The sequence below is a fragment of the Centropristis striata genome, chromosome 12 (assembly GCF_030273125.1).
Source record: "Centropristis striata isolate RG_2023a ecotype Rhode Island chromosome 12, C.striata_1.0, whole genome shotgun sequence".
NCBI classification, from domain to species: domain Eukaryota; kingdom Metazoa; phylum Chordata; class Actinopteri; order Perciformes; family Serranidae; genus Centropristis; species Centropristis striata.
Window position 1 is genome coordinate 31,132,610 of NC_081528.1, and position 24,400 is coordinate 31,157,009.

At 40.3% G+C, this 24,400-nt stretch overlaps 1 protein-coding gene across 2 annotated transcripts in view; it reads right to left on the minus strand.

Annotated features, from left to right (window-relative positions):
- The window catches only part of pcdh11 (protocadherin 11), a 144,466-nt gene that overhangs the window by 96,306 nt on the left and 23,760 nt on the right, over window positions 1-24,400 (minus strand). The window lies entirely within an intron of this gene.

Genomic DNA, 24,400 nt, shown 5'->3' on the forward strand with positions numbered 1-24,400 from the left:
CAGAAACAACAGCTATATCAGGCTCGCTAAATACACCAGACTCCATTGACAAAAACAGTAATTTTACCCTGTGACAAAACATACGTCATTCAAGTTTGGCAGAAACAAAATACAATTCACAAAAACATAGTGGTTACTCTTTCTACAGTCACCATCTCTGGTTGATCAAAACAAACCCCTAATTCACCCCCTTATGAGTTTGTTTGTTTGTTTGTTTGTTTTTTAAGTGTTTTACGACAGAAAAAAAATACTCTTTTTGCCAATGAAGTCTGGTAGTTTCCAAAACGGATTATACTCTTTAACAACACGGCCCAACTATGTAGGGATTTTTTTTTATCCACTGTTACAATCAGTAAGTAACAGTAACAGCATGTATATATATTGAGCATCAGCCCTCAGTTGCTAGCATAGCATGTTAGTTGATGTTCTCAAAAGTAAGTAAACTACTGAAAGTAGCCTGAAATTTACGAAAATCTGAACTGATTGCATTACGGTCTGTGTGGCAGAGTTGTCGTCACTTGGTCAGGGCTGGATGGTGATTGGCCGGTAGGCGTTTGAAGGGCGGGACTTAACGAAGGGCCAAGTGTAACCTGGCACTTGATTTTTTTATTTTATTTTATTTTATTTTATTTTATTTTATTTTATTTTATTTTATTTTATTTTATTTTATTTTTCCTTAACAGGCTTAAGAAAGACATGTCCACCATATTATGCAGAAAAGGCAACCAAGACAGAACCCCACATTCCCAGTACCATAAACAATGGCCGTGCACAAACGTTTGCTACGTGTGTTTGATTAAAAAAGGGTGTATTTTTGACGTCATTTTTCTAAGTACAATATACCTCAGTGTAACACAACAATCTTGTCAAACAAGGTAACTCAAACTGCAGTCATTAAGAATACAATACTGTCTTGAAGATGTGGTCAATAACTAGTATAATACAGGAATCAATGTGAAACCAGCAGCCCTTCAGGCTGCCCTGTCAAAGCCCACGTGTTTCTAACATAATAACTGTGGTGTTAAAATCACCATTGGAACTGCAAATCTATGTTTTTTTCTGTTTCAAGTGGACATACATGAATTATGGAAACATATGAAATTTAAAAAGAGATTGGTTTTGAATAGATGTTCTTCAGTACAGAACTCAGCACACCTCGCTAGAAATTGTGGTCTGGCTTCCGCCCCGCCTCTTCAACACAACCCATTTTCTCTGAATGACATGCCGAACCATCAGCCTGCTATCAAACGGAGGCACATACAAGGCCTTCTAAACACCTATTAGAGCTATCGATGGCAGAGGCAGAGGTTATGACCATGGAATGGGGAGGATATTTGTGTCTCTCACTCCGCATTACCAGCATCTTTGGAAAAAGCTTTATAGATTTGGACAGAGGCGAAGGAAGGCTTTATCAGCACCAACACAGAGAAACACATTAAGGGATCAGAACCCCAAAGGTCAATTGTGGCTGTGGGCAGTGCTTTGTTATGGTGTCCTCTCTGTTTATATTGCACTGAAGCCAAGTGACACATGTGAAAACAAGTAATGATACCATTTTTAAAAAAAAAACACATTTTAGAAGTTTAAAGTCCTCGATATAAACCGCAGATACTAAATATTGTTTTTTACACTTATAAGTATGTTATTAATTATACATATTCCTAATTTTTACAGGACAGGACAAGTGCCTGGCATTCAGTAACCTCTATCACATGCACATAACAATGGGATAATAGGTGCTGATGTAAGATAAAATAAAAAAGTATGATAGTGGAAAGAAAAGATTTTTTGTAACCAGCTTGCAAATTCCTGAATTCACCTCTCATCTGAACTCATATCTGACATGAGTATGTAAAACTGAGCCCCATCACAGTTTTGTAATTTCAATATTTTCTTTAAAAAGCGAAAGAAAAAAACATTACTGTACTGTAGTTGAACTCTGCTGTCGAGCATCATTCTTTTTCAAACCTCAATTCTACGACATGCTGTCATTAAAACAGCACAGTGCCCTTGTTCAGAGGATGTAAAACCTCTCCTTTTCAGGATTTAATGTTTTTTTTCATACATATTTTCAGGATCTGAACAATAGACTTTGTGACACTGTGTTGTGATTTACTTGTATTTTGCAGGCAACACTCACTGGTTGAGACAAATCCTTAATCCCTCACAAGATAATAATAATAATAATAATGTAATCCTTATTCCCAGATGGAACCATTTTCTGAAAAGACAGTTTTTGGCCCTGCAGAGGTTCTATTCAAGAAGAAGAGCAATGGGAAGTTATTTAAAATACACAGCAATTAAAATAAGACACACTACCCAATCCTACCCACCATGTTAATCCCCTCTGATACAGATGTAGCTATTGTAGTGCAAAAACTTTCTCATTTTACTGTATCTATTGTGTATCAGGTTATATTATTGCACTCTTACTCCATCCCCAAGTGCATTTCTTCAGAAAATGAAAATGTATTCTTTTCAGATGCCGGTAGGTGCAACTAGTGATCTGACTACCTGCCACTGACGAAGCACAATATTTCAGTTTCAGAATACCAACATTTTGGGGAGGGGGAAGAAAAAAATATGGTTGAAACAGCTGCTGCAGTGCTACTGTAGAATAAATGCAGCACAGATGAAAGATGATGAGTGGCTTTTTACTCCTGGACTTCACAAGAGTCTAAGAACACACACATGCGCAGGCGTTCACACAGAGAAACGCATCCACAAATGCAAAACGCAGGCAAACATACGACTGAAGACGTGCCGCTTAATGTTTTCCCTTTCGAATGCAAAAGACAACCAATGCGAGAAACAGATGGAATCATTTCTAAGCATGAAAATCGTTCAAGACCACAATTAATGATGCCGAATAATCCTAATGAATGCTACACCATGTTCGTGATTGCCATCTTGCTATCTGCATACAGGCTCGTGGAAAATGTTAATTGTTATGCTAATCTTTCAAACAGAGATAAATATAGATGAGCTAAAGCACATATATGACGCATGTCAAGATGATTTGCTATCATGAAAGCAAATATTCTCTTCATGTAGCTTTTTTTATATATAATTCTATCTTTTTTGATTTTCTGTCTTTATTTCTGTTTTCTGTTTCTTTTTGTCTTTCATTCCCCTCTTTTTTTCTTTTTTGAAAGGCAGTCTCTCTAAATCCAATACAGTTTCTCTCAGCGTGAGGCAGCTTCAAAGCCCTGCTCTGTGGTCAGGCCCGTCGATCCTCTCACCCACCTCCTGGTTGTTTAAGAGAGCAAAAGCACAGCAGTGCAGTTTCTTAAACACACAGATCCACCCCGGCACCAACAGAGGGACCGCTGTTTGGCAAAAGAGCCTCGCTCTCTCTCCCTCTCTCTCTCTCTCTCTCTGACTATCTTTCCTCACCTTGGACTCTGACTCTCTCCCCCTCTCATTACCCACCCTCCTCCATAGACCTCATTATACCCACATACTCCTCTCTCTCTCTCTCTCTCTCTCTCTCTCTCTCTCTCGCGCTCTCTCTCACTCTCTCTCTCTCCCCACCCTCCCTCTCATTCAATTTATCTTTCGTGCCTCTCTTACACTCACTCCATCTGTCAGTTACCTCACCCTCTCCATTCCTCTACCATCATTTACCTTTTCCATCCCCGGCTACTTCAGCTGTCCTCGCTCTTCACCCAGCACTCCATCCCAGTGTCCCAAGCCTTCCCCTCTATCTTTGCTGCAACTCAATCCCTATCGCCGCCTCTGTCTGCCTTTCGCCTCACTTTCGATGTAAAGTGATTGATGCCAAGCCTGGGCTCCGGGCCATCCCTCCTACCACACACGCAGGGACATCACACTGAACCCAGAGGGGATGCTGTTACCTCAGAAAGCGAGTTGAAGTGGAGGTTGGCTATGGGAGGTTTGGCGAACAAGCCGTGCCCACCCATGTCTGAGGGGAGGCAGGCTTCGGGGGCCCCTTGGTGGGGAGCACGAATTGGTACACTGGAGTGCTCATTATGGCTCTGTAGGGACTGTCCTGCGGGCCATTCACTGTGTGGCTGTGGAGCTCATTACACCAGGCAGCCACGGAGCTTGAGGCACCCAGAGGCAGCAGGGCTCATTGCAGAGATAAGAAAGGGGAGGGCTGCCCAGATTACCCTTAATCAGAGGCACCTGTAGACAGTCAGCGCCTCCCTCCTCATTGCTTTCCGTTAAGCCCCCACCCCTCCCAACGCGCACGCACTCTTTCTTGCTGCTGTAATTATTGCAATTGCTTCACTTGACTGTCATTCCTGAGCACGAAGTTGCACAGCTTGCCTTCTAATGAGAAACCCAAGCTATGATCCGGAGGTGTTATTTATTTATTTAATTATTTATTCAACACAGCATGTATAATGTCAATTATTTAAATTAGTGTGATTTTAGCACGGCGTGCTTCGCAAAGCCCTCCCCACTGTGCGTTATCGGCATTCGACTCACACCACTCGCCATCCACCTTTATGTGGCTGATGGAGACTTAATTAAGCTTTAATGCGACATGTGAACCAGATTGAAAGGATATGATTCAAATCAGCAAGTATTGAAATAGGAGGTGACACAATTACATAAACATTTCACCTCTAGTACAATATCTGGTTAAATGGAAATCAGAGAGTGCCCAAAACAATACATACCATGTAAGTCAATCAATGTGAACGCATTAAGACACGCCAGGTCCAATATCATTCAGATTCAATGACAGTTTAGCTGTTATAAATGAGTCATATTGGAGCTGAGGTAGTCATATTTCAACAGTCTGAACTGACAGAAGGCCAACTACTTCAAATTACATCATTTCAGTTTTTAGGTTAGCAGGAACTGTCGAAATCAAATTGTAGAAGAGATAATCTCATTCACACAGTACATCACTTTTCCTTCACCTGCAACCTAATGTGAAAACCAGTACCACCCTACGCTGAGAACAACACAGACTCCCACCTGCCTATTTGCATAATAAGAAGTGTTACTGTCAGTTGTTTGGGCAAATGTCTATTTCTAAAGATGACACAAAAAACAAGTGTTGACTTTGATGTGAGTTAGGGGGTGCTAGCTAAAGTCTGTTTTAAGTGCTGAGGAGATGTACAGTAGGGATTAATAAAAACAAGAACGATGTGATGTGCATGACTGAACCACTTTTGTTATTCTCTCCTTCCTTGCACACCTCCCTTCAGGTGCTGAGACGTTCTTTGAAACCAACTGTCAAGCTGTTGTCTGTGCAGGCAGCATACAAAGAGTTCATCCAAAACCTGCACTTTATTTTTTGAAGCGCTTGAATGGATGTGTGGCTTGGCTTTTCTTATCACACTGTTCGTGATATGTTCAAGACAACACTAAGCAACATTTATCAGCGTTGTCTTATTCTTAACAGCATAATAAGAACCATGGCGCTCACTGTGATGACTTCTAATATGTGTTTTATTGCTTTACATAGTACATGGACGCCGTAATCACACTACGGGGAAAAGTACGACGCAGTATGGGTATACTTAAACTGTTATTCCTCTGGCAAATTACATTATTTCATGTCACTTAATGGGTATTAGGAATTATGGAACCAAAAAAAGCATAAACATTTAAACTCCTTAGCAGCTAAAACTCCCCACCCACATCCCTCTATCATGTCACCCAACAGATTCTGCCTCAATTAAATTAATACGCCCACTTATAAACTGGTTTGCTGAATTTATGTCTTCAATGTTTACAGTGTGCAGACATTTTTAACAATTAGCTACGGCTTATTATATTTATTTCTTTGTTTTTAGGCTCTGTCGGTGCAGTATTGTGATTCAAAAACCTCTAATCTACTGTGCATTTGTATGTAAACAATGCAAAGAAATATAATAATAGAATCTTTGGCGAAATAATCACAAGAAACAAGTATTAGACAAAAGAAACAGTTTATCACCACATAAATATCTAAAGAGTTTTGTCACTAATCATGGAACATGGCCTCATTATTTCAGCTTGATGAGCTGCCACACCTGACAGAAATATGACATGAATAACAAAAACAAAAGATTTGTGTTGAGAGGCTGATCAGTTTGTTCCCTGGGTGCCCAGTAAGACTACGCACTTCATGGGCTACACAGTAGCTGCACCGTGGGGGGAAAAATCAAGTTCAAAGAAGTTGTCGTCTTGCAAACTGGAATAAAGCGGTGAAACATTCACAAAACATCCAGTTTTATACGTGTTTTATCTTCGAGTTTAGTTGATGAAATGGAACCGCCACACATTTTGTTTTGCCTGCAGTGGAAAGGCAAAAGGTGAAACAAAGAAACAAAATGCGAGAAATAGAAAAAAAGGCGCTTTCAACGTAGAAAGATGTATTTTCAATCTCTGCCATGGTCACAAATCAAAATCCCCAAAGTTTTATGAAACATTGCGCCCCACGAGCCTTCAATTGTACTCCTTTATTCTGTTTGTAGTTATGCAACTCTGAAAACTAAAAGCTAAGGGCTTATGACAGAGTTACTGAGTCTAAATTGTCATAAATTTCCGTTGCTTACAAGATGATGGATTACATTCATCAGCGCGAGGCCTCTAATCTAATCGGCTACTGTGCTCATCAAACTCCTCTCAAAGGAGGTGTGCTGATCTGGGATCACTAAATATGTCCTTGTTTTTCTTCCATTTTCGGCATGATCTGAAGCTAAAACTGATGTTGGATCAGCGTAGGCTCTTTGGAAATAATAGTTCTGATCTCATTTGTGCTTTTGATGAAAGAGCTATAAAAGACATCATCATTGTAACCTCTCAACATGAGATCCAGTTTGTAATGCTGAAGAAAAATGAGAAAAAGATAGATAGATAGATAGATAGATAGATAGATAGATAGATAGATAGATAGATAGATAGATAGATAGATAGATAGATAGATAGATAGATAGATAGATAGATAGATAGATAGATAGATAGATAGAGAGAGATCTCTTCTGTGCTGCAGTTATAAGTCTATGAATTGACTGCAATCTGCTTTTAGTTTCAGCAGAGGTCTGCTATTAGGACACTTTTTGGCTTTCCCTCTCCCTGCCCACACATAATGACACACTTGAGTTGTTAAGCCTGACATTCTGCATAGAGCAGGGCCACAGTCCTCATACCAAATGACACTGGAACGTGAACTGTGCTGTAGTGTATTTCTTTTCTTCAGCCTGCCAGTACATTTGTTTTCATTAGATGGGATTGGTCAGCAGTCTAGGCCCTTGTGTCCAGTAATGGAGCGTACAATTGCAGGCCCATTATAGACTCACAGCAAAATAAATGATATATTGATCTTAAATATTTCACGCTCTTGTGTCTCTCTGAACAGCTGTTACTGCCAGCACACAAAAATCTCCTTACGCATCTCCTTTAGGGAATATTCAATGTACTTCATGCATCTTACTCATTGGGTGTAACTCTCTTGGTACATGCGGTATACTGTATGCAACATTTCTTAAGATATTAAGACCTTGAACAACATCAGATTTGGTAAGGCAATCACAGCTAATGTAAAGCTGTAATGAAAACAAACTATACGCAGAGGTGCGACACTGAGCATTAATGAAATTACAGAGCTGGAACTTGGTAGACTTCTCTGTGTATTGTGCAATGAAACAGAACAGGACAGGAAGGCAACTGATGCATGCAAGTCACAGTCACAATTACTATTTCATTAAGGAGCTGCTACCATTGGCAGGCGTTCTCTGGCATTGTTGTGGGGAGGCTGGCACGGCACCGGAAGGGGGGTGGGGAATGAGGGTTCGGAGGCGGTGGCGGAGGGGGGATCTGAGGAGGAAGGGGGAGCAGTGGGTGGGGAGGAAACATGCTTTAATTTGGGTCATCTCCCAGTCTGCACGAGGTCGGGTGACAGAGCCTCCCCTGCACCTAATCTGAAAACACATATGTTGTACTGGGTATCCACCTGAATTAATTGACCTAATTATTCCTGATACAAGAAGGCGGGGGAGTTAAACACAGAAAAACATTTTTAGAAAATGGTATGGCATGTTTGTCCTACACAAGATCATTGCAGAGGCACGCACGCATTGAGAAAAATGGAGACTACCTGTCAAGATGACAGGTTAGCCATTAATTGCTTTAAAAGGGGGAAGCACATGCTCATGCTCTAAGAGTGGAGGAGTGTGGTTGGTGGGGGAGGGGAGGGGAGGGGGGTCATCTATCTTGCCACAGACACGCACACGCTGAAGTAGATGGGCGCCATGGGTCAAGACGCTGCCTCCGATGCCACATTGCACTTTGCTAAACTGCTCTTATGTGTCTCAGTTTTTTAGCCAGAAGGACGAACAATAAACAACAATAAAAAGTTACGAATTTCGAGTAAAAGGTGAAAACAATACACTTGGCAGAGATGAACTTTTGCTGTTGTGACCCACTTTAACTGACATTGGAACAAATGTCGCCTTGTGTCCTGTATTAAATAGAAGAAATGGTCAAAAAAGGCTCTCACTGAGGGCTAAAGATTACAAAGTGCTTCAGGGTGTTTGATATGCTAATGAACTATGTATGAAACGGTTCAAATCCACACTGATATGTGTGGCAGCTGCTACTAAAATGCCAGTAGAAAGACAACAAAAGGGTGAGCAGGGAGCAACTCACTACACACATCGCTGGAATTATGGTTCATTACTGTTTATTTCTAAATTGGCTTCAGTTAGCCTGACCACTTCAACCGTCACAAAACCATGGCTGCTGGTGGCTAATTTTTGCAGGTGTTATACTGCACTTTATTCATCTCACTTTATGTGTAACTGGTTATGTTAATAGGATTTCAACTCAATTTATTCAAGTGCTGATCAATGGCATGCAATCTCGGCACTTCATGCATTATGTATTTTAATGGAACTCACTTGCTTTATAGCTGAATGGCTAAAGGTTAACAGTCCCAATAGGTGGGACTCCCTGAAGACTAATCTGAACTTCAAACACAGCTTTTTTCCCCCCTCACTCCACAAGGCAAAAGCGCACAACAACAGAAAAGTTGTTTTTATCACCTCTTCTTATGGCTCATTGGGAGAAAGAAAGCGATTTATTACCCCACATCCTTTGCTCATATTAATGTGACTATAAATGCCCATAGACATTTTACTCTCTGTAGGAAGTGAGGCAGAAAAAAGGAGGAGTTAGAGGTTGGGGAATTAGTAAGAGGGGTAGTGGCGCACGGGAGGGAGCATGGGGGAAAGAGGGAGGGTGGAAGAGAGGAATGTGTAGGTGGGTTAGAAGTGAAATGAGACGAGGGGAGGGAGTGGGATAGCAAAAGTGGGATAAAATCTCACGCCAACAACAGAAATGGATGTGTCACAGTCTCCATAATTATGCTACTTTAACTGGCATTTTGATATCGGAAATGAAAGTCATTTCACCAGTGAGATCTTAAACCTCTCTCTCTCTGCAGTTTAATATGGAAAACATCCAGGCCTCTCTGAGGGCCCTCATCTCTCTCCACTGCCACTCCCTGCTCAATAAAACTGGCATGCTATTCCCAAGATGAGAGTCCCACTGGACTGTGTGAGGACTGTGAGGTAAAAACCCCTCCAGTCCCTACTAAATCTAGAAGTGGAAGACAGAAGGTGCTAGAGACATATCCTGTGAGGGTCACTTGGCAGTTTTCACCTTATTGTATTCTCAGTCATCAAGATTTGCCTGTGGCTTTTGGAAAATGATGTTGAGCCGCCCAGGAGATGACTTCTTCTTCTATTCTTATGGAAACTGTACATTTCCTTGTCACCTTGGCAAAGAGAAGCTATGTGGAGATTTCAGTGTATTATGCAGAAAATCTTTGCAGTGTAATGGATTGGTAAGGATGTAAAGATTTGATCAGCGGTAATTTAGGAGCAATCAAATGATGGAAGATGAAGAAATGAAATCTGGCTTTTTCTGGGCTTAAATGGACAAGTGCTGCAGTGAGCGTCACAGCTGGCCTGTTTAAATATGGATTGCACTGCTGGGACACTTTACACTATTGCTAGGTAAACAAGCATGAATGCATGAATCAATTCAAAACAAGTTAATGAGAACGAATCTTGACTTGTGCAATCAGAATTTGGCTGCATTAGCTGCCATTATCATTCTGTCATTGTTTTAGTTTCACATGGATGAAAGTGGATTAATGGTAAGATGTACGATTGCTGAGGGAATAGGGGTATTTAGTGAGGTGAGTGGGGGCTTAAAGCTGTCAGAAAATCACTTAGTCGACAAAAGATTCCAGTCAGAAACATGACGTATAACCTGTAAAGAAGCACTTGCCTTCAACACAGCCTGAACTGGGGCCAGTCGTTTTAACTGGCGCCATCAGTCTCCTCCAGGTAATGCAATTAGATGCCACTAATATCTTGGGATGCTCTTCAAACTGCAAATGCACTTTTGCTAAATAGCACGCACTGTAATAACTAGTGACAGCACTCAAGGAGCCAGATTGAAAAAGCTTTTGCATGTGATTGGTTCGAGTAATTGCACATACAGAATGCTCCCACTGATAGAATTCATGAACTGAAAACAGATGTTGTCCAAATTTATTCTGGCTTGTTTGCTTTGTTGCCAGGTAACTCAACTCACCTTGGGTTAAAACATGCATAGTAAATCTGTAAGAAGGCCTTAGGCAGACCTAAGCTGCAATTACACTTCTGTGGTCTGTTTGCTGGAGTTCTGCCTATGGATCAAGTCACCAGGTTCACTACCCAGACCACAGAAAAACTCCTCTGCCCACGACTTGGTGGTCGCTAGTTGGCTCAGGCCTGAACCTGCAATTAAGGCTCTATTCTAACTAAACAGGGAATCAGGTGTCTTGGAACCCATTTTTCTTCCACTGCCAGCAAAAAGATGTTTTTTAAAGGCACAGTTATTTTTTTTAAAATCTTACCTGCAATGCTATTTATCAGTCTAGATTGTTTCCGTGTGAACTGTTGAGTGTTGCACATATTGGCTGTAGAGATATCTGTCTTCTCTCAAACATAATGGAAATATATGGGACCTGCCTTGTGGTGTTAAATGCGCCAATAAAAACCAAAAAAACCAAAAACAAAACATTAATTAAACAAATCCAGGAATTATGACCTGGTTACTAACAATATTCCACAGAGCAATTTCATGTTGGACCTATTTTCTTTTTACCGAACTACAACCAATAACCGTATCACCTTGCTGAAGGAATAGTTGGATTCTGCTTGCTAACCTGAGCTAGCTAACCCAAGCTAGGTAACCCGAGCTAGCTAACCTGAACTAGCTAATGTTACATCTTCTTCAAGCTGATACGGTTGACTGGTGTAGTCCTGTAGAAAGAAAAAAGGTGCTACAGGAATCTTGAGTAGTTGGCTCATGATTTCTGGAAAGAGACATTGCTGTTGAGTTGTTTAAATGTATCTTTTTTTAATGTTTTGAGCACTACTGGCCAGTTGTCATCTAGTTTCATTATATATGAGAGTTGCAACTATCTCTAAGTCTGATATTTACAACACTCTGCAACTCACATCAAAACAATTGAGATTGATAAATAGCCCTACAGGTAAGATAATAATAGTTTGATTTTGGGGACGAGTGACCCCTTTAACCCAACATTAAGAAAACTTCAGCTCTACCGTATTGTATCTTTTCTTTGTCATTCACGTTTAGAATGCAAACCGCCTACAGTAGCTTAAGGGAAGCTGTGGGGCTGTCAGACCATCGGTGGCAATGCTCTCGCTATCTTGTAACAGTCAAAGTCGCCCACACGGGAAACTCAGACAGCCACCTTACTTAACACACACAAACACACATATACATACAAGTGCATGTAATGTGCATCAGAAAAATGCCTTAAGGCTACAGCCATGAGTAGTGCATCATCAAATGTTCATTGAATCACTGTAATCTTGGGCTAAATCTCTTCACTTGACGGATTAACTTGAATATCAAAGAACACAATGCAATATAACTAAACAGGGCTGATCGGGAGCTGCGATAGTGACTATGTATCCAGAGAAAGAGAGATAGAGAGACAGAGAGGGAGGGAATGGGATCTGCTTCTTGCTCCCACTATTCCCCTCAAGGCAACGTCAGGATAAATCTTCTAAGGGATTATCCCAGCTACACAATGTTCTCTGTTCTGCACATTGTATGCCTCTTTAAGCACAATTGATAAATTAGTTATTTATATTGTGGATGGATGAAAGTCAAACACTGGATTTTCTTTTGATTCAGCTGGTTTGGGAAGCATTATGAACAATGGGCTGTGTGTGTTCTTCCCCTGCCAGATTCCACAGAGGTGGCATCCGTGAATCTGTATGAGATTACGAATTGGAGTAGGGAAACTTAAGCATGCCAGAAGTTTGGCTTTTTTTTTTATTACCTAATTGTACCTTGCAGATATGGTTTTCAAGTAAGCGTCAGCTGCGTTTCAAAGCTAAAGAAACGGCGCTCAGCCAGCAGGAGTTAGACAATACTATGCAGTTGAGATGCTCTGCTTCACTAATTTCAGTTTGCCTGCCAGCTCAATAGGGGCCCAAATCAGTCTTAAATGAGTTACACATGGGATCAGATATCTCTGTGGGAACCCTCCTGCTTTTAATTTAAGGTAAACTAATAGCTTCATCTATTTGTAATTAGAAAAAAAATAATATCCTGCTTTAAAAGTGTACCATGTTATCCACTTTCAACTGGCAGCTCACTCTTCAATAGTTCATGAATTTTAATTCATTTCAGTGGTTAGGCCAATCCCCCAGTTGTATGAAGCGACAGAGAGTTTTAGTCAAATTGAATTACCCTCTCTGTGTTTCACTGGTCTCACCCCCTACCGTCCTCATTTCCCTCATCATTCTTCTCCTCCTCCCCTCCCTTTCCTTTTCTCTTTCCTTTCATTTTACCCTTCCTATATTTCCTTATTTTACCCATCCCTTAAAACTTCCTTATTTCACTCATAGGCTGCCTCTAGACAGCTGCAAGTTGTATGTCTGTGTTTTAACTCTGGTCGCCCCTAGCACATGTAAATGACTTTGGTACTTGATGTTTGAAGAGAAAAGATGAAGAAAAAAATCCCTAAGTGCAAAATCAAACAGATAAGAGGCAGGAATTTTCACTTTGCTGGGGAATGTGTGTCTTGACATGCACTGCCTTTTATGTTTTCCTTTTAAAGTAGTCAAGGACAGTTAGTTTTGGAGGTATTCTAATCCTGAATGTTAAGGATACATTTATGGGTTTCCATTTCTGTGACATAAAGTCTTTTTTATGAGAAATCCTACAGAATGAGAGCAGACATTGCTATAACTTTCACACTAAACCGAGCTGATGTGTACAGGTTGGCCCTTGTGTTATCACCCAGCCCCATATGTGTGGCTCTGCACTCTGGAAATAACCTACAGAGTGATCATACATACATAAGCAAGCAGCCACAGTCATATAATAAAAACCCGCCAGAGAGAAAATATCTCACATGCCAGGAAGTTAGTTGCTCAGTGCATTTGAGGCTATACGGCCATATGACCCGCATTACACCGAGTCATTCAAGTGACCTCTAAGGTGTTATCTCCAAAAGGCAAACATGGCAGCATTACTGCCCCCTCCTCCTTGCCAAGGATGCCAGAAAATATCTGACTTTGCAAAGATCCAGTCTCGCTGCATCTGCAAATTCACACTTTCAAGGTCAAATGTTGTATCGAGAGTATGGGAGATAATGGTGTTACAATAAATTATGGGGATGCATCTCTTACACAGTTCCAGACGAATAAATCGACGGTTGAACAGTCCTCAGTGATAAAAGGAGGTACAAACTAGCATGTCCTGTGCTACGGACAGCAGCAACCTTGGTGAGATTTAGATAGTACAGCAATATAAACAACAGGGTTGAGTTAAATGTCCTTTATGTGATTTCCTGCCACTGGGTTTCTCTCACTCAAGACTATAACTAAAGATGGAGCAATGATGTCATTGCAGTTGGTTGCTTTTGGTTAGAAATCCTTCAGTTCATTGTTCATTGCTCAGGGTTTTTTTTTTTAAATGGGGTGGAATATTTTGCAGAGGTCTCTCATCTCCAAAATAAACAGACCAGGTTATTAAAACCTGAATAAAGCACCAAAAAAAACAATGTCTCTCCGAACCTGTTTGGCAAGTCAGTAGAGGGGCTGCTAGCTGAACTGCTGCTAATGTTTGCTCAGCTTGTTTTTCTGATAACTTAAGATTCAGACGCCTGATGACTAAAATCCTTCATCTGTTTGAAATATAAAGTTAAAAATGATTCAGATCTAAATGAGGAATTGTATAAATGTGGCTTACAACTTGCTAAAAAAAAATCTATCTATGAAACGATGGGGATAAACGGCATTGACAGGCAACAGACACAGAGTGGGTTCTTAGGATAAAGTAACGCAACTCAACAAAATAAGTCAAATCCTTTGAGACATTCTAATGCAGACATGGTACATATACTTTTAAGGTCAAAGGTGCACTGAGGATGAAATCTAGAGGTTGAGAGGGTACAGTCCGTCTTGTGATCCCTCTTAGAAGTCTGTTCTTAACTTCTGGTGTGGAGCTCTTTGTCCTTCTCCGACCTGGATCATCAGCGGTAAACCCATTAGAAAGAGAACACCAGATGACAAATACCCCAGGATCATGCTGAGTATTCATCTGCCACATTTGTCTGAGTGACAAAGCATTTCCTGCTGGCAGAGAGGGTCATCTTACAGGGTTACCACGCTTGTCGCCCATGGATGCGTTCTGTGCATTACTCAAAATCAACTCTCTCACTCTCATTGACGATGTCCATCATCTTTTGGGGTTGGAAAGAATGACCATCCATGGACACATCCATCCAGTGAATCCCACAGAGGCTTAATCGACATTGTCTGGGGGGAGACGTTGGCCTCCATTCCTTCCCCGCGTGTGTCTAAGCCCTGAGACAAGCAGTTGTACATTGACAAGTGGATAAAACTCTGTAACTTAACCAGAGAGACTGGACACCCCTGGCAATCTCTTTGTTGTGTCTAAAAATAGTGGGTCCCAACGGTCTCTCTTGGAAAAAGCAGGCACACTTCATTATTTCATTATATCCCCTCCACTCTGATTTACATGCACACCAGAGGAAGAGTAATTTTTATCTGAGCGTCATGGCTGTGGCGAGGAGCTGTGTACTGATCCCCAGCAGAATAGCAAGACACAAAAACAAGCCTGAGATCCACTCAGTGCATCCCGCCCTCGAGAGGCAGACATGATCTCATGTTATCCATGTTTCCCCCGAAGCATTAAGGCACATATGCATCATGTCAATGAGACCTGGACTAGGAAACTCATCCTTTTCAGTCACCATGTTAAATAATGTATCAAGGAGCAGAATGGAGTTTAATTTGAGACGAATCCAGGATTCAGTGTTGCATCATCTTTTCTGATGCACTCCGCTTCATTCACTTGATGTTTTATTTTGCCTGTATGTGATGCATACTTAAGTACTCAGACGTATTTACATATTCCCTAAGAAACTATGAATAATTCTTCATTCATCTCATTGCATTGACTCGCTGACATTGCCCTGCATTGCCGTGCACTTCCATTGATAGTTGCCATTGAACTACTTGTGACCTCAGTGACTCTTCCCGTGTGAAGTCAGCACCCATAGCGAGTACATAGCAATATTGGACACATGAGTAGCGGCATGCTGTGCACCATTCATCGATTACGCCGTATATCATATTGTTGTCCAGTTGAAAACAAATGACGCCAAGTGAAGCGTAAGAATTTAAGTCCAGTGGCTCATATCTGCAAGCTGGTTGCATCCAGAAAATGATGTATAGGAAGAAATACACTTGTGGAGTTGAACTTTGATTTGTTACCAGAAATCTAAAGACCTTTTGTCATGTAAGGGGGGAACAACACGGTTTCTCGCACCTCCCAGGACAATAGGGTACAGGAAAAAAAAAAGATGGTTCTTGCAGGTGTATTTAATCATCCTGACACTCTTCCCAAACATGTTATCAATGTTTGCATTGAGGAGGAATCCCACAAAAGACTCCCAAAGGATTTGCAGACATTGGTCGATGTAAGTCACCGGGGGGGTCAAACAAATGTGGTGTGCCTGGGTGACCTTAATCACTTCCAGGTTCATCCAGGCTCGGATTTCACTTGTGTGCCTTATTTCAGGTCACTGCCTCAAAGTCAAAGTAGGGCACAGTCATTATCTGAGGGAGCATAACACAATCATCCACACAATACAATAAGGTCGGCACAATTCACTGAAGTGTTGTCCATTACCTCTGGGCTTGAACACGTGTGCTCCATCACAAGCAGCGCCTGTCTATATGTGTGGAGCATTGGTAATATATGTAGTGAATTTGTCCGTAATACATGTGCAATTCTCCTGGATGCCTGGGTCTTTTTTTCTGTTGCTGAAAACAGCGAATGTAACCCCAATCACAGCAAAACACAGGCAGAGAAAAAGTGATTTGGACAGAACATAGTGGGAATTTCAAGAGTATAGTCTGTGTGCATTGGCTCTTAGAAATAGAAAGAAGGAAAAGAAAGTGATTACAGGCAAATGGGATTGAGGTGTTGTTATCCAACTATTCTAATCACATTGGATTGGCTACAAATTTATTTATTGGAGAGGAAGACCGAAATGAATGTGAAAGTGGTCAGATTCTTGTTTCATTGGTTTTACTTCTAAAATATAGAGAAACTGCAATAAACTCTCAAGAGAAACTGGAAAATGAAGTCAGTTCTTTTAAAAAAAGTTACATTTACAAGCAAGACATAACTGCAAAGGGGTGTTAAAAAAGAGGCGTCTCAGGGGTTTGTGAGAAGCACCAATTTCCCTTAAAATTCATGGCGCAGCATGACGTGAAGCCATATCACTTGATAATGACTGTCTGACCAGTCAAGCAACAAAGACCTTTGCAAAAAAAAAAAAAGATTGTCAAAGTGACATGTAATAATCTGTCTGACTGATCTTGGGAATGAGTTGCTGCTCTTTTTGAAGACTGCATGCACATAAATTCTTTATGACCATCAGTGAATATCACACACATTATTTAAGAAGACTCTTCAACACATCCCTGATTCTATCATGCTTTCATGTTTCAAACTCCAGCTACCCTTCCACTTTATTGTGGAATATGATCCCAGGCACTGAAACTATATTTTACACTATTACCTACTGTATATTAAAAGCAACATGCCATTCAGATAAAGGCATTAAAGAAAGCGGAGCTGCTTCTGATGGAAAAAGGGATTAGGTCAAAATTTTGTTAAAGGCTTAGAGATGTTTGTTTCTGTTTGCTGTGCAAGTTAATACTGTGGTTTCAACTCAGCCAACAGTTTCTAAACATTGGTACAGGTAGAGATCTAAGCCATTAGAATGAGTTGTACAATGGGTGTTACCACTAACTGGCATTAGCTTTTTGTGGTTCCACATCTATTATTCTCTGCTAATGGATCTATGCATACCTCCAAGTAGATATGCAGTCCCAGACACATCTCAAGCAAATGCCATGCTGTGTATTTCTATGATGAGGGAGCACTTATGTAGCACAGCAATAATGACAAGAAAAAAAATGTAATTACTGCATTAATCATAGCAAGTATGACACAAAGATATCAAGCTGTGGTTGTAGTTCCAATTATAACGTATAACGTCCGTGGGTCTCATACAAACTGCTTTGAATGTAATCAGATATTCCAATTCGAGTGTTTTTCAAGCATTCACTTTGAACCCTTTTGCTTGTCACTGGATGAAGTGAGAGCACAAAAAGAAAATCAGCATGCTATTGTGTATGTGTGGATTAACTTGCACTGTGTACATGTTTGAGCGGGATGCGTTTGGGGCCTCTGCTTGTCTTTTGTGTTTCTACTCCAGATTGAGCCTGACAGCCATGTACAATATCCTGTTATGGAAACAACTGCACAGACAAAGAACGAAGGAGAAGCATCAAATGCTTTCAGTTAAACAGTCCATCCGCACATGCAAACCTCTCTACAGTCATCCTACTTATGTCATGGGAAGCTCTAATTAGTTAATGGGCTGATCTCATTAGACAAATGCTTTTGTTGCAGGTGTCCAGTCCAAGCTGAGAAGATTGCCAGAGGCATAAGGTTAGAGATGTGGGCTTAAAAAAGCAATATAAACTACTTAATAGCTTACATGCAGTCATGCTTACACGCTGAGTTTTATCAGTTTTATTGCTTTGCAATCATTACCAAATAGACATGAGACTGCAGCTTATAGTTTTTCAGCAAATCCTCATGAATATTGATACTTTACGTCAAATTATGGTATGTACGATATCTCACAAATATGAATCACTATTATCTATTTTATGTTGTGAAATGGTTGCATGATCGCTGTTTTAAACAAAAAAAAACTCCTTGGTTAAGGTTAGAAAAAAGGCTGAAATGCTACATCTGTACGTAGCTACTGGATGCAGTTATGTAGGTGACATAGGAAGTGACGTACTTCTGAATGGACGTTCATTTACAGGTTAACTTCACATAACAACGTTGACAATGTTTTAGTTTCATGTTGTCTGTTTATGTAGACATGGAGGATGGGTGATACAGTCTATGGTGAGGGACTAGGTCGATTGCACAAAATCTTTGACCCAGGAGACTGATGATTGCCTCCCATTGGATACTTCTTTGGACATGTTTTATGACCGCAACATAACCGTATTATGTTCTGAAGTAGTTATTTTAAGCCAACCCTGATCTTTTCTAACCTTAAAGAAGTAGTTTTAGAGGCTCAACCTAACCATGTTGTTGCGTATCATAACAGGAAACTTGTTTATTTTATAGGATATTATACCAACCACATTTTTTGTAAGAAATCATACAGACTCATTCATGAGAGTACAATGAACTATGTTGCGTCACTTCCTCCTTTCTTTCTGTCCTGTCATAATAACTACGGCCACTAGAGGTTGCTATCTAGCAACAAATGTCAATATGGTTCGTAATAGGCTGTGCCGCTTGGCTCACATTGGTTAAACATGAATTAGAGCACATTCTTTTTTGTAGGTATAACTGAAAGTGAATCAGAACAGCCAGGGAAATGATATGCAGCCAGCTCTAGCAAATGAGAGATGTCTTGACATTTGTGGTGATTTCCAACAGGCAACTGAAAAAAAAAGTGTCTCCTTCTTTCTTGCTTAATTTTTTTCTTTCCTTCTCTACAACACAGAAGAGAGGGGGCTCGCCTCTGTCTGTTGTCAGAAGAGGTCAGCACACTCACTGTTCAATCCTTAAGTGTTACCCTGGAGTAGATTTCCGGGTTCATAGTGTGAGTGTCATCACATTGAAAAACAGGCAGCTTCAAACGTGAGTACTTACGGAGATATCACTCATGGGATGTCTTCTTGCGGCTGGATATGGCATGTCTACTGAGCCAGAACAGGGGGTGTTTGAAATGCAGTGATTAGAGCAGTGTCCAGTTAATTTTAACAGGGTTTGCAATGGGACTAATCAGGAATTAAGAGTCGGCATCTACTTTAAATCGCCTTCTTTACGCATTCGTGGGGGGATACTGTCAGGATAGAAAAAGGCAATTGTCTGCGGTCTCCCGATTATCCCCTGCAAAAGCCTATAATCTGGCTGAAAGTACTTAAAGAGTCAAGCAGCAAAATAAACAACATTGATTATCATCCCACTGTTCTTTTTTCTTTCTTTTTTTCCAAAGTGGACCATGCAGAGAGGAAGGGGGGGTTGAAGGCTAAGGTTTGCGCCTTCCCCCGTCAGCGCCATCTGCTTGGGCAAATGTTAAGGCAGGCTAAATACCCCCTGAGTCCTCTGTTCAAACCAGATTATCAGCTATTCTAAGGAGGCGGACAAGCATCTTATCATCTCCCAATCTCTTTTACAAAAGCAAATCAAGAATTCAGTACGAGGATTACCAGGATTAAACTGGACACAGACATAGCCCTCCTTGGACAATGTCTTAAGTTGTTGCCTTTAAGTCTGGCTACCTTCAGCATGCAAACATGCAATGGCTGCAGTCATGACATCCTTAACACTGCCCATGAATTAAAAAAATCCCTTTCAGGAATGTTTTTTTTTTTTTTTTGTGATAAATGGTTACCGATTTCCCCCAGAACACATCTAGAAACCGCTACAGTGTTAAAATGCATTCATTTTTGACTGTTGGATCTCATTTAGTCGTAGAGCTCAGTTACACTCCAGAAAAGAGCTTCTACTTTATACAATATTGACAGCATCACATAGTGTTGAACAATGACCCACAGTGGGACGTGGCTAGGTTTGAAAACTGCATTTATTAGCTCCAACAGCATGATAGATTGCTGGACAGGATTTCCACTGTTTGCTTCAAAGGGGATAAAATGAGGGCCAAATTTCAATGCAAATAACCTCTATGTGGCTGTAGCTTAGCCGCAGATGTCCAGAGAATGCTGATGTACCTGGGAGCTAAAATGATAAATGCATTTTGCCTTCTCTTTACTGTATTTGGATTTGTGTTCGGGGGGGATTAGTGTTAAATCTGCCTGGGCAAAACTAGGGTTGAAACATTGTGATTGCTTCAAAGAGGGGTGGGGTGAGGAAAACGGGGTGAGCGGGTGTCTCCTAAAGAATGCTTGTAAAGCTCACTTATCCCCACTGTAACAACTGGAGTAACATATATCCAACAAAACAATCAAGCGGGGAACAAAACCCTGCCAAAGTGACTACATCTCCGAACATTTTGCATGCTTGTCGGTCGTGAGGGCATTATTAATCCTACACGAGCGATCATGGAGGATTTCTCTACCTGGGATATTTTTAGGAAAGACGGGGACACATACTTACTGTCTTGCAGGCACACTAGCAAACCATATGCTCCTTGCACACTATCAGCAACTACTGTTTTAGATCACACTTTTAACAAGGAACAAACAATTGTACAAGCAATCGATGTTCCTCAGATCCCCGCTCCACAGTCACACCTCGTTTAATCAACAGAATTGTTTTCAATGAAAACAATCTCCGGGCTGTAGAGCTACTCAGTGTCTCAGAAAGAACCACTCGGCGGGCTTCCACACTGATTTGATTGTTGCACACACAAAGGTAGCTAGACCACCGCAGCTATGGGGGATGATTGAATTATTCAGTTTGGCAGAGATTTGGCAGCAATTGTGTGGAGTGTTGCCTTGAGTGGAGTGCAACAGAAAGACAGCATCTTCTTGTTTCCTGCACCACTGCACAGCACATGCATAAATAGCCCCTGCTTAGACAGTCAGAATCGCTTCAGGACAACTTCACATCATACCCCAAACATGCTTTCTGCTCGGCTAATTGACCTACACTTCCCCACAGACACCCTCAACGTTAAATGACCAATTTGAATAATTTGTGGTATTTATATTTGAACATTTAAAGGATAGGCATGATTTTAAGTAGAAGTATAAAACACCAAAATACAAGTTCCATTTTTTAAAGTAGCTTTCTGAATCTGATGTCACCACTACAACACTCAAATGAGTTCAGATTTCATAAGGGCTGCCAAAATTAATAATTTGTAAAGAGGGAGAAACAAATCCATGCAGACTTTCAATCACTGATTTCATATTTCAAGTTCAGAGAAATGTCATAAAGTACAAAAAAAAGTTAGCTGAGGCAGCAACTACAGCAATCTTTCTTCTTCTTCTTTTTTTTTTACAATCTGTAATCTTCAATCGTCATTCTATACTGTCTGCAGCGGATGGCTATGATCTCAGTGGAGAATGTGAGTGACTTGTAAAATCAATGTAATGTGCAGAGAAAAAAAAGGCGTTTTGCCATCTCAATAGCTTCTTTGCAATGTTATCCACATGAATAACAAATAGGTTCCAGTTTTATGTTACATTTATCAGAAGGGAAGAATTGATAACATGGGGTGAGGTACTGATTGCACTGATTGCATTCTCAAGGTTGTGCAAAGTCACTGGGCTTCTACCACTGTACTGTTTTTATAATGACAAACTTTATATGTGGCTTCTGATCCATCTCAGAACTTTTTTGTAACTAATAATAAACATATATGCCAGTTTACAGCAGGGTATTTAAAGTTTTTATACAGGAACAGTACCTCAACGAGACAAAAAATAAGGTACCAGTATCCTAATGAAGATAAGATAATCTTGAATATATTTATATTTATAAAAATGATATATTAAATAGTCTCCTTTTTTATGCATTTCGTTACAAACATTAGGTCTACATATACAACATACATTTCCACAGTTTGGACAAAAATGTATATTTGGTAAATGTGATATGTTGGAGGAATTTCTGATCTTTATCCATTCTCAAATGGCAAAATAGATACAAAAAGAAATAAATAAACAGAAAGTTGTGTGTAACAGATGGTATCAACCCAAAAATTGCTGCAACTACATAATTGAGCATGGGAATGGACTTTATATATTCATATCATAATCTTCTAAACCCCCATGAATGTCAATACTTTTTAATTACTTGACTGATTTATTAGATGATATTACAGATGCCAGTAATAATTTGGTACACAGTGTTGAGCTGCATCTCAAATCTCAAATTAATTTACACCACTTCTGTGTGGCATCTACTGTTGACCTGCTATCTTCCCCTAAAAACCCAGTGCCTACATATGTAGCTATTGATAGAAATCCAAACTAACACAAATATAATACTGCATATAAGATACAATAAAACCAACTTAGAAAATGCTATCTTAATTGGATAATAAATGGAAATACCAAAGGCATTTTCAGTGCGTTTTCTCTGCATTAAGCTTTGTGTTTACACACAGGCACAGTCACATGTGTGTTTAGGGGTCCACACCTCACCATAAAAGTGTCGGTACACAAAAGGAAGTAAGGGTACTCATATGGACAGAAATCAGAAGTGGCAGTACTCAGCCTATTTTAGGCACTGCACAGGAAGCTGCCGTGTATAACAAGCTTTACTGGAAAAGCCCTATAGCCATACTGTGAATTGTGATATAAAGAAATTGAGAAAAGAAAAAGAGAAAAATACAATTAATGAAGACCATATGGATAGCCTCAGTACCACAGCACAATGAATTGCTGTGTGTCTGTGTAAGCTCCCCTGTGCTGGTCTGTATATGTTGCTCCATCTGCAGACATCATTGCATTAAATGTAATCAAACTTACTACATATAACTAGCTTCCTGGCCTGTTAGATGAAATTGAACACTGCGTCCTCATAAATCATGAATCAATATGTCAGCAAAGAAACTCTGGAATCACTTTCCTCAGTGATACAGTGTAATACAAGCATGGGACAACCTTTAAAAGTCATTTTATAGATGGTAAAAATCACCAGGAATGCACTTAATGTGGGCTGACCAAAATCACAAGCGCATGCTGAGACCCGTAACAACTGCACATTTCTGTGGGAACAGAGAAGCAACAATAAAAACCGGACCAAAGACATACCAAAGACGTTTTCTGTTATAAACCAGAACTGCAACTTGTACTTCCACTAAATCTCTCTTCCTTTCCTAACATCCTCTCTTTCTCACCTTTGACTTTTGCCCTCCGAAGCAGAAGAAAAATCCATTTATCGCCTACTCTATCTTCATGCACAAATGTTAAGACTCATTAATGCTGTGGCTTTGTTGGAGTTTTTTTCATTTTATATTTATTTACGGCTCATTTGAAAACATTTCATTGCCTAATTATGCATAACATGAAAAATCAAATCGTAATTTATCTAGCTCAAAGAGATACAACTACCTTATGATCTAGCCGAGCTCTGTGTTTTTTAAGTAAGAGCGAAGCACTTAGCAGGTTTACATTTATCTATTAATAGAAGGATGACATTTATGCACTCTCTATATGAGAACGTTCTACTCTAGTGTGCACCATTTTCTCAAACCACCAAGGACACTTTCCCCAAGGGAACTGATTAGCTCTTTCTCAGTTTTAAAATATGAAGTAACTTTGATAAGCAATTAAACATTTTCTGTTGTCTCCACTCTGGCTTTGTTTTATGCCTTTCAAGTCTGTATTTTTGGATCTAACCCGCATAAACACTGCATAACACAATGTTAGAGCTGCGGTTATTGTACCCTCTAGCATCAATCTTCCTCTCAGATGTGTAAAACCCTGTGTTTGCGTACTACTACATCATAATAGCAGGGTTATCATTATCAAATGATCATTATCAGCTCTCATGGAAAGGGGGGGGGGGGGGGGGGGGGGGGGGGGGGGGGGGGGGTGTTGTTCCAAAAAATGCTTTTTCTTCTGCTGTTTTCTGTCTGTGCACTTCAAAGGATGTGCTTCCACCGGATTTCCATAACTTTTTATCTGTAATCTGTTCCTAATGAGCGATGTATATCTAAACCATTTCCACGTCTCATTCTCCTGCTATATTGTTGCAAAATGTAGAAAAGGGAGGCATGGGGAGTTTTTCTAACACTGAAATGAGCCAATTAATGGTGTCCAAACCAACGCAGCCACAAATA